The 10039-nt window shown below is 45.0% G+C and overlaps 1 pseudogene; it reads left to right on the forward strand.

Annotated features, from left to right (window-relative positions):
* The first annotated feature begins 7042 nt into the window (after nucleotides 1-7042).
* LOC144773826 (uncharacterized) lies at nucleotides 7043-8167 on the forward strand (annotated as a pseudogene).
* Nucleotides 8168-10039: the final 1872 nt, after the last annotated feature.

A 10039-nucleotide genomic window follows, 5' to 3' on the forward strand; every position in this document is an offset into this window, starting at 1 on the left:
TTTGGGTACTGAGGTGAGTTTTGGGGCACCCTAATTCACTGAGGTTCCGAATCTCTATGCACAGTTCTGTAGGAGAACGGAATTCCCGCTACATGGCGCCCAACATTGTCGGTCTTATATCATGACACTCGAGTAGTATATTATTCAATCCTTAACCCCTTCGTTGTCGTTTCCGGAAAACGGCGGTGTTGGAAAAACCTACCTATTTTTGAAATAGGTCTTTTCAAGCTTGAATCTTTCTAAAACGGTTTCCTTGAATTACTACCCAGTTGTGCTACAAAGTTTACTTTGTTTTTCAACGTTCCTGTGCCGTAATGGCTCAGCCAGTTGACATTCCGCAGCATAGTCGAGTTGCGGTGCGCACTCATTTCCAGATGTACCACGTACCCTTGGAGGGCTTGGCTGTAATAATGGTGGTGAGTGCGGATGCTGCTTACCCATATGAACTGTTCTATTCATGGGTGACGTTTCCGGCTGTGGACGCGAACTCTGGTTTGTTCCACACTTACACTCCCTCGCCAGTGCCAGCTGAATATACGCTGTACAGAGCACAGGAAGTTCCTATTGATCATTGGCAGCATCGAGTTTGGTTTGGTGGCGCCCTACCCCATTCTTTATCCGCTCCGAGGTTAGGTCCTTTATCCATTCTTGGCGCTAATTGGCCTATTTTGGGTGGATTTACTCCTCATCCTCAGCACGGCAATTGTACCCTGGCGGAAGTTCGTAGACTACACGTAGTCTCTATTGCCGTGATTCGTGCTTTGGTTCAATAGATAGGTCGTCATCTTCCGGGTGGACCCCCGGGTGGTGCGGCTCTTCCAGGCGGACAAGGCGAACTGAAGCTCAGTCCCGTGATGGTCAATGCCGTGATGGGCAAGCGTCCCCAGGAAAAGGATGATTTTCCTTTCTGGCTTGCTGAGAAATTTGACCAGCTGGAAGCAGTATTTCCTAATACAACTCCAGGTGACAAACACCGGATTTTAACAATTAGTTTACCATAGGATTTATCTCCTGAGCTCGCTGACTGTGTGACCTGGGGTAAAACTTTTGCGGCAGTCTACGCGAGGTGCTATGGCACTCCGTCAATGTCTGTCCTGCCTACGATCATTAAACGTGTTCAAGATGATCACGGACCGGAGGCAGCAGTTGAATTGGGTATGCGCCTATGTGGCTCCTTTGAAATAGTTTGCAATCTCATTCTTGCTAATGTCAAGGGGGATGCAGTGAACTTTCAGGTGGCCAATGCTTTGGCGGCGATTCCCGATGCGGATAAACCCCATCAGTTAGCAAAGATTGTTGTGGCTGCGTATAAAACCGTGGGTCGCAATATCAAGGGTCTAAAACCTTTTTCTGTCAAAGAGAAAAAGCAACCACAGACTTCAGAAAGGGAAGTTCAGCCCAAGTCCAAGAAGACAAATTGGCCTAAAAAACAAAAACAGGGAAAGCAACAGCAACAACAAACACAGGATTCAGGTCCTGCGTCTCAATTGCCTGCGCAAACAGAGCGTGTTTATGACTTGCGCGATCGCACGACGATTAAATTACCTGATCGATTTCAGGTTTCTGATCAACGCTCTCCTCGTTCCTTCCAGGACTCACCGGCCGCGGCGACCGGTGGTGGAGGAGGCGGAAGAGGTCGAGGTGGTCAGCAGGGACGCGACCAGCCCCGCCCAAAAGAAGGTGCAGGAAAACAAGATGGCTCAACGCCGAAGAGACCGCAGTTTGCCAAAAAGAAAGTCGCAACCTTAACAGCGCATCGATATGCCACAGATAGTGAGAACGCGGCTTCGGAATCTGACTTGGGCTCTGACCTTGCTGGACAGCGCGGTGGAGATTACGATAGTGAGAGAGGCCCTGCGTCCACTACTGAGGGTGACAGCGACTGACATTTATGTTGTGATAGAAACAGCTGACACCAGAGTTGCTCCCCCTGATAGACTTTATGAAATTGTCCTGTTAATCGAAGGTGACATACAACGTACCATAAAAGGGGTATTTTGGGAAAATCTGTCTTCTACCTATGACATTTTGCTTTCGGAGGCTGACTGGCCCCCACCTTTTGTCCTTGCAGCACCGCGAGGGGAGGAGGTAATCCTCCCCTGTTTCGCAGACGCGGTCTCGCGAGACGACGCGCTTCATTTTGCAGAAGAGTGGGCTCTGGCTCTCGCACCGGCTCTGTACCGTAATCAATGTGGTTGGGATAAATTGTCCCCATGCCACGAGATTCCTTTACGGTCTCAGCCGCAGCCTCAACCTCAATATCCCATACGACGTGAAGCCAAGGCTTCCGTCGCAGCAATCCTTGAACATTTGGAATATCAAGGTGTAATTGAAACTTGCGTGTCTCCGATGAATAACCCCCTTTTCACGGTGACCAAGCCTGACGGTTCATATCGTTTGGTATTGGATTACCGGCATTTAAACTCACATTGTCGTAACTGTGCAGTACAGAATACTCACGGCTCTGGATTAGTAAATAGTCTTGTGCGTAAGCGTTTTAAAACCACGCTTGACATTTCTAACGGTTTTTATGCCCACAGATTGGATAGTCTTAGTTCCCAATGGACCAGCTTAGTTGCGGCGGTGTCCAAAAACAGTTTCTGCGTCTCCCGATGGGCTACAAAAATAGTCCTGGGATTTTTACCGCCCGCATAGTCTCTCTGTTAGAGAGGATCGACCCAGATGCATGCTCATATGTGGATGACATATATCTCACAGACGACGAACTTTGGGAGCATCTGTGTCGAGTAAACAGCATAATTTGTAACTTTGCAGACATGGGTTACAAGTTTAACTTTGCAAAATCGCACATTGCAGAGTACACAGTGTTGTTCCTGGGTTATGAGCTCAACAATGAAGGTAGAGGTTTGGCTCCTCACTTCCTGGAGAAATACGCACAACTCCGCGCTCCGACAACACTGAAAAAATTACAGTCTTTACTGGGTTTCTTGAATTTCGGAAGGACATACATTCCGGATTATGCCCAGCGTATCAAGCCTTTGTATGCTTTGATACAACCAACTTTTTCCAAATCATGCTGGCTGCCTGAGCACTCCGCCATTTTGCAATCCTTGCAGGCTGATCTGCTCGCTTCTAAATTCTTACTGACTCGTGATAACCACACCAACCTGGTGGTAAGAATCATCCCTGGGACGGTGGGTTTCACGTACCTAACTTTTAATGAAGGAGACGCAGTACCTATTGCTTACAAATCACACTTGTACACATCGGCTGAAATGCGATTTTCCACTGTGGAGAAAGTTTTAACGGCTGTGCAGATGGCGATTCTTAAAGAACGTGCCCTGGCACAGGGAAAACGCATGTTGGTTGTAACACCGTGTCCTGCCTTGGAGGCAGTTACGAAAGCCAGTGTACCTAACTCTAAAGCTTTGCACCCTCAGTGGATTCAATGGGCTGCATCCTTGACATCTCAGGATGTCACGTTTATTTTTGACGTCACGTTACGGTCGCAGGAGTATTTGCAGTATGAATTCGTTCATCCGGCTCCTTTAGCAATGCGACCTTTGGAGGATTTCCATTGCATCATTTACACTGATGGCTCGGCGCAGGTTGCGCATGGCTCTAAACACGCCTACGTTTCCGCATGCGCCATTGTGGTCAGTGCCATGGTAAACGATGAGTTCAAGTCCAGGGTCGTGCACACGCAGACTCTAGGGGACTGCACCGCACAATTAGCAGAGCTTCGTGCTCTTTTACTAGCGTTGGAGTACGCAGATCCTAGTGTGACTACTCTTATTGTGAGTGATTCCTATTACTGTGTCCAGTCTTACAATGAGAACTTGTTCTTTTGGATTCAGAATGACTTTCGTGATTCCAAGGGTAGCACAATAAAACATAAATTGATCTGGGTTCGAGTGGCTGAGCTCAAAGAGCAGTTGCCACTCGTTTTTGTTATTCATACTCTCGGCCATCAGCGTGTGGGAGTTCACGCTGTCGGTAACTCGCTTGCTGATGAAGGGGCGAAATCAGCGGTATCTACATATTTAGTTGCAGCAGTTACACGGTCCAAAAGTAAGATTGATAATGATATCTTGGCGGCAGTAGCTGCCACTGAGAAGGGAAGTAAACATCCTACGGGATTCCCTTCGAAGTACACATACCACTTAAGTCCCGATAAGGTTCCTTTTGTGAAAATTCCTGTTGTTGGAGAACGTTTGATTCCCAACTCTGATCGCAGGGCAAGCTTGATTACAGCGGCGCATGAAGGTGTGGCGTCTGCGCATGCGGGCGTTTCGGCCACTGTAACTCAATTACAACTACGGTTCTGGTGGCGGGGACTGTACAAACAGGCGCGCGACTATGTCCTTCAATGTGACATTTGCCAGCAGATTAAACCTTCGACTGCTGCGCGTCCGCCACAGACACAGTTGTACATATCTAATAAACCACTAGGCTGTGTTTACTTAGATCACTGCGGACCTTTTTCTTCTGATACTGCGTATAAGTACATCTTAGTAGCAGTTGATTCATGCACACGCTTTGTGTGGGTATGGCCCCATCGCAGCGATGGCTAACTGACTGTCATAAGAGATTTGCGTGTCTTTGTAGGGATTTTTGCCTGTGGTACCTTCCATTCGGATCAGGGTCCGTCTTTCGCCTCTAAGGCGTATAAGGATTCCATGACTTCGATGGGGGTCCAAGTCAAGTTTTCGTCTCCCTACAGACCTGAGGGTAACAGTGTAGTGGAGCGAATGAACCGTGATTTAAAGCAATCTTTGACAGCACAAGTTATAGGCACTGGCAGAAACTGGCTCGCCCACCTCAATGGCGTGCAGCGTGCTCTTAATAATCTCCCTAGAAGGTCTCTGGGTGGGCGGACCCCGTACGAAATGCTCTTTGGTATCAAGATGTTTGTTCCGGACCTTGACAGTCTAAACGGCGTGTCCCGCGCCACAACCTTTGACGTAGATGAACATTTCAATGTTTTACAGGATCTACAAAAGACCAGAGACAGTCTTGCAAAGGAACATTTGCCCTCCACATCGGATGATGCGTTGCAGATCCCGGTAGTTGGCTGGCTACCCCAAGTTGGAGAACTGGTTTGGGAGAAGATCGATAACCAGAAAGAATTTGGTCCTTCATATCGAACTCCGGTTCCTGTGCTTGGAGTGAAGGGCACAAGAACAGTCCTTTTACCACCACTACCTGGTCGTAAGGAAAACAGGTTTATCTCTATTGATAATGTCAAGATACACAGAGTGGCCGATTCTTCATAGTATAACTCCGGCAGTCTCCTGTCCTTTGATTGTGAGACATTCTGTTATGGCCTCTTCTTCTAATCCTTTGCCTGAGGTGACCCTTGAGATGTCTGCCGTTTCCAGTCCTTTATTGAGTACTTTACCAATTGATCACTTTGATGAACTTGATTACACTTACCCTACTGACTTATCGATGCCGGATTTGCAAACACGTTTGGCCACAGAATCCAGGTTCTCGTTTGACTCTGTTTCACAAAATTCAAAAAAGCCCTCACGTTTTGCAGTTTATGCCACGTTATTTAAAAAACATTTTTTGATCCCTCCTTGGACTTATATTTGGCTGGTGCTTGTTCTTGTATACCTTTTTATGTCAGTTGGTTTTGTGTTTTATTTTTTCCGCCTTATCGAAGGACACTATGTTGAAGAAAGATCATGCATTCGACATCTTAATGGAACTTTGGCCCCCCTTTCCTCGTCCCATGCAGCACATTGACTGAAGAGAGACTTACATTTTGTTAACATCGCAGCTTGGCCTGTTCTTGATGGGATTGTGTGGGATGCGGTTAAATTTCTGATACATGGCCCTACTGAAGTGGGTAATGTCCCCAATGTACTGAGAGTTAACATGGGGGATGTAGTGAAACAAAACATAAGCTCTGATGATTGGGATGTTCAGGCCGTTGAAACGTTATTTTCTGATTTGAAATATTACGCTGCCTTTGATGCTGAGGATTTATACTTAGATTCTGTTAATTATGGTGAATTGTTTCGCTTCCAACATTTTGGCAACCATTTTCTACATAAAGCAAATTCCAGGAGGGATACTGTAAATTACACGCAGTGGGAACATTGCCCAGCCCCTATACAAGGCAGTTCAATTACTTTTTTGAAAAAGTACACTTATTTTACCGACTTTAATCAGTCCAATCCAGAGTCTTTTTATTACAAAATGACACAGAATCCCATGTCCACTTACCGATACCAAATTATTGTATTCGAAGTCCTTTCTAGACGATTTGGCTGTAGAAGGCTATGAGCTATGGAAGGAAACCATTGACATTAAATCAGTTTGGAGTTCTAAAAGTTGGCAGGTACAAGGCAGTGAGGCTTTGCACAGAGCATGTCTCATCCCAAATCATATGTTGTTTTTGAATTCTAGTATTTCACAGACTACATGCTTTGGATTGGCTACTTCTAAAAAATTAAATGCACCTACGGTCCCTAATTTAGAGGAATATTCCGGTTGGAATAATGTTACGCGCTTTTCCATTAATGAGTTGCAGGCCTTATTGCAAAATGAGTCCTTTAACATTTCCGGTTTGGATCCAAATGGTTGGCTGATGTGGCACCGGAGTTCGGATTCGTGCCAACGTCATTTTCTGGGTTTAGCTGATGGGTTTACACATGTCAGACTTGACCCACGCTTTGATACTGACCATTCTGTCACCACTTATTCTGTAGGAAAATTATGTCAGAATTGGCTGAAATATTCTACCTTGCCTGCGGTTAAATTGCATCTCTCCAAGCTCACTGATGATGTGGATTTAAACGATTTCATTAAAGGCCCGGCTAGTGGTAGATCTAAAAGAATGATATATGCAATTTACAATGAAATCTGTAAGACTTCACAAATTGAGGCTGCTACACGCCTTAGAGCTATTGATCAAGCAAATTTAGAAAAAGTACTTGCAGCTGTGGATAATAGTATTAACATGCTTTCTTCCCGCATTTACACGTTGAATAACATTGTGTCTTCTGTTGTTGATATTGTGCAAGATGAGGTGTCTGTATTATACCATGATAAAAATCAGTTGCGTTCTATTATGCAATTTGCATGGACCCTGCAAACACTGAAGGCTGGGCGTGTGCCTTGGTGTTACATGAATGTTTCCTCTCTCTTTGCCCCTTTTAATTAAACTGACAAGCAGCACTTGCTTTCAATGCGAGGTGCATCTTTTTCCATGTTACACATTGAGAAGTTGGAGTCCTTGCCGTTCTCTGTGGCAGAAGCCACTGCTGCGACGTGGCTTATCCACGGGTTAATTACATTACCATTTGCATTATATAAATTTACCAATTGTATACGTTATATTGCTATAGGTAGATATGAGCAGTTGGGAAGTTCATTTCTCCATGAGGTGTGGTCCCTTCCATTCACATACCGTTGCCTAAAAGACGAGAAAGAGGTTTATCTTAAAGGGGAGGAGTGCACAGAATCACCAGATCACTCATTGATATGTAGACACATTCAGTTGCACGGTTCATGTAACCAGGACCGGCCTAATTTAGCCTGTGTTTTGAAAGGCACTCCTGTTCCCGCAATTGTTCCTACTTTCACATTACTGGCAAATGGCAGTTATTTACTTTTAAATAACGAAGACTGTTGTGGGTTAATTAAAGGTGTCGGTTATGTGGTAACCGTATCAGAACGTGTGGTGTGTTGCAAAAACGTTCTGTATCCTCCTACACATGGGAATTCAGATGTTTCCATCTGGCCGCGTATCCCAACCTTGAAAACAGAGTTCAATGGTATGAGTAGAATAAGAGCCCTTTTGTCTCAAAAAGAGGTGGCCCTGAGTTCGGCACGAGAAACATTTGTCCTTCACATAGCTAACACGCGCACAGAGGTGCAAGCGTTATTGAATACTGATTTGCCATTGCATTTCAGCGAGTTGGTCCATCAAATCTTTAATGCCTCCTCCACGTCTGGCCTGCCACATTTTTTTAAATTAGTTAGCAGTGGTCTCGTGACTTCTTTTGAAGAGATTTTTGGGGTCATCCCTGCGTTCTTTCACAGTATCTTTTCAAGCTTGTTTGGAGGGTTTCCTGTTTTGCTGGCGCTGGCTGCAGGCGTTCTGGTGATATTTTGTTTTATTAAAAATGGATGCCCCTCGTGTGTTAGAAGCCGCTCAGCCCCACCTGGCACTGTTTCGCAACCGGATGCTTGAATACTATGGCACACTGCCGCTTGCGACTTTAAGCATGGCATTTGGATTGTATTTTCGATTTTCCTATTTCACATGTGTTCAGCCTGTGTTACATTGCCTGAGCTGCGATTTCGACTGGGCCATTGATTTGTGTCTCTGCAAGATTGTATCTCCTGACATCGACTTTAATCACCTGATGGGTCCCGTAGTTACTCACCAGTTGGTTTGTCCTGGCTAAAGGATTATGGCCTTGGCAACGATGCATGGACTAATGGGTCAATGGAACGTACTTGCAGCGGCGCAAGACTTCTTGGCGCAGAGCTATATCGAGAACCCACCGAGTTGTCCTCTGATGATGCTAGAGGTTCCGGTGCTGGAGGAGCATGTATGTTCTTTCCCACTACTGAATTGGATGGCTGAACTGTTCTCGGATGATGACAGTGATTTCATGCTGGAGGCTGTTGCTGCATATTTTGCATATTCAGTACTGTCCTGAAAAACATTCCAGACTTTGGATGAAAGCCCCTTCAAATTTCAAAATTTTATTACACACCCAGACCTATTGACTTGAGTAATAATAAACTTTAACTTTTTGCAAATTTATTACAAATTGACCTGACTAGTTATTATTGAACTCTGTTTTCATGTAGTGCCCTATTCTGGTCTTCGGACTTCCAGCGACATTGGCTACATTCCTTATTTTGTCCGTGCTCGGATCATTGGGGGGGTGTCATATAGATACTGCTTACCTATATACCGTGTTAAGTTAGCATGAGCTTATTAATGTGTTTAAGCGCCATTTTTCTTTAGCTGATTTTGCACACCACACATAATTGTTATTTTAGCTTTCAACCCAGAAGAGCGGTGTGATTTAGATGAGAATAATATGTTATTGCTCTGATATCAGCTTTGTTTGGTAAAACATGTCTGCACAGTGAGCGCTGAAGTTTCCCAGGATAACTTGACACAGTGTTGTTGTAAGGTCTGATCTTCGCACCTTTCTAGACATAACATGAATGCAGCTGCTGCCAACATCTGGCTTTACGTGCGTTTTATATTGCTTTGCTGAGAGCACATGTTACACACTTGATGGTGCTTCGCTTACAGAGAGCTGATGGAAGATGATGGGATCCTCTGCCACTGAGATTTTGAGGTATGGGCCCGCCCTGCTAAAACCCAATGAGACCTTCATAGATAATAATAATATTCTATGCTAGTTAGGGAGGGTGAGATACAGGTGTTGCTAAAGCCTATTCATTTAAACCAATTAGCATGCTATCACCTTTCGCATTTTATGGACTGTTAACTATGCTGATAACTTTGCTTGTGATAATATGTTTGCTAGTATTATCTAAGATACTGCGCTTGAGAACCCTGCATTAGTAAATAAATATTTCAAATGTGCACGTGTCCTCTTTTACTCCACGTTCTGGTTTTGAAATGATTGCATAACGAAAGAGTGTTCATGTGTTCCACGATGCCTGAGGTATTCTAAGTTCATGTTCTGGTCTGTCTAATCATTGGGGAGTCATACTGACCAATGACACACTGTAGCTAGCTCGGTAAGGGGATTTTGGGTACTGAGGTGAGTTTTGGGGCACCCTAATTCACTGAGGTTCCGAATCTCTATGCACAGTTCTGTAGGAGAACGGAATTCCCGCTACAGATTTTTGTGCTAGGCTCTTGACAAAGAACGAAAGTTTGAAATGCGTTGAGCCAAAAATCGGTGTTTGGAGGCATTGAACATACCTTGAGCCATCACTTACCTGATAGAGTAAACCTTTTTGTGGGTGTCCTCAAAGTGGTGAACTTTTTTGTTGTGGATATGAGTGGCTCTCTCCAGGTCTCCAGGACGAACCGATGCTGGAAGACAGATCTCGGGTGCTCGGAGGT

This window comes from Lissotriton helveticus, chromosome 8 (assembly GCF_964261635.1).
Source record: "Lissotriton helveticus chromosome 8, aLisHel1.1, whole genome shotgun sequence".
NCBI lineage: Eukaryota > Metazoa > Chordata > Amphibia > Caudata > Salamandridae > Lissotriton > Lissotriton helveticus.